The sequence below is a fragment of the Octopus bimaculoides genome, chromosome 27 (assembly GCF_001194135.2).
Source record: "Octopus bimaculoides isolate UCB-OBI-ISO-001 chromosome 27, ASM119413v2, whole genome shotgun sequence".
NCBI lineage: Eukaryota > Metazoa > Mollusca > Cephalopoda > Octopoda > Octopodidae > Octopus > Octopus bimaculoides.
Window position 1 is genome coordinate 7,586,025 of NC_069007.1, and position 1,864 is coordinate 7,587,888.

Here is a 1,864-nt window from a genome sequence, read left to right on the forward strand (position 1 = left end):
GAAAGTTACACAAATAAAAGAACTGGACGCCATTACATAGTGCCAAGGACTCCAAATTTGCCATCAAGATGTAGGACAAGATACTGCAATAGCCTGGGCTTCAGAGGTCCACAGCTCTTCAATATCCTCCCAAAGGACCTGAGAGACCTGCTTGCGGTGGATGTAGGTGTCTTCAAGATGAGGCTGGACCTCTTCCTGTCAGGTGTCCCAGATGAACCAACTTCACGGCAGGAGGTGCAGATGAGAGCAGCTGCATCAAACTCTCTCATGCACTAAATGTCAATTCCTGAAGTAAAATTCGTGAAGTAAAATTGTGTAGCAACACCAAATGGCGGTGCCCCAGCATGGCCACAGCTCATGAGCTGAAACTAGATAAAATGAAAAAAATAATGAAAAATATACACAACATACATACATGTACGTATATATATGGACGTGTGTACATATGTGTATTGATATATATGAATGTGTACATGAGTATGTATGTCTATATGCATGTATATATGTGTATGCGTGTATAAATGTGCGTATAAAGCTCGCTGGAAAATTAAAAGATTATGCTGACACTTCACTGGGATTAGAGTCAACTAATACAAACAATGGAACAAACAAGACGGAACGAAGACAGCTGAGTAGGCGTATGCATGTATGTATGTATGTATGTATGTATGTATGCATGTATATATATGTATATATATATATATATATATATATATAGGTACATACATATAGGTATATATATATACACATATATATATATATACGTATATATATATAGATATACATATACATACATATATATATATATATATATATATATATATATATATTATATATATAAGGAGAGAGAGAGAGATGTGTGTATGTGTATGTTTGGGTATGTATGTATATGTGTATGTATCTATGTACGTAATATATGTATAAAGTATATGCTTGCGTGTGCATGTATAAATATATATATGTATGTATGTACTGATGTATGTATACGATTTTCTGTGTATGCATATGTGCATCGATGAATTTAAATAGAATGTATATAATTATGTGTGTGCGTGTGTGTGTATGCGTGCGTGTAGGTGTGTGTTTGCATGTGTGTATGTGTGAGTGTGGGTGTGTATCTGTGTGTGTGTGTGTGTATGTGTGTAAGTGAGCGTGTGTAGATATGCCTGAACCTCTCCGCCACAGACACATACACACACACATACACACACACATATACACACACACACACGCACATATATATGTCTTTTATCTTTTAACTGTTCAAGTCATTTGACTGCGGCCATGCTGGGGCACCGCCTTGAAGAGTTTTCGGTCTCATTTGTTGTTAAGCCTGCTACTTATTCTATCCGTCCTATTTTACCGAGCCGCTAAGTTAGGGAAACATTCACCAACACCGGTTTTCAGCAAATGCAAGGCTTAGGGAAAAAATACTGGGGTCGATTAAGTCGATTAACAATTCTTCGAGGCAGTGCTCCAGCATGGTCGCAGTCTAATGATTGAAACAAGTATAAGATAAAAGATATATATATATATATACACACAGTAATTCGTCATCATATCGCGCTTCACCTATCGCGGTTCACTTATCGCGGTTCACCTATCGCGGTTTATTATTTAAGCTTACGCCCATTCCTCTGGTGTTGTTATGCATTTATAATAAAATAAATATATGCAAATTATAAAAATAATTAAAAAAATATGCAGTACAGTATTGTTTCTTATTTCTATATTGCCCACAAGGGGCTAAACATAGAGGTGACAAAAAAGGACAGACAAAGGGATTAAGTCGATTACATCGACCCCAGTGATTAGCTGGTACTTAATTTATCGACCCCGAAAGGATGAAAGTCAAAGTCGACCT

General features: G+C 36.5%; 1 protein-coding gene across 1 annotated transcript in view; it reads left to right on the forward strand.

Moving 5' to 3' along the window:
* Nucleotides 1-1,864, forward strand: part of LOC106875203 (uncharacterized) — a 28,657-nt gene that overhangs the window by 8,826 nt on the left and 17,967 nt on the right. The window lies entirely within an intron of this gene.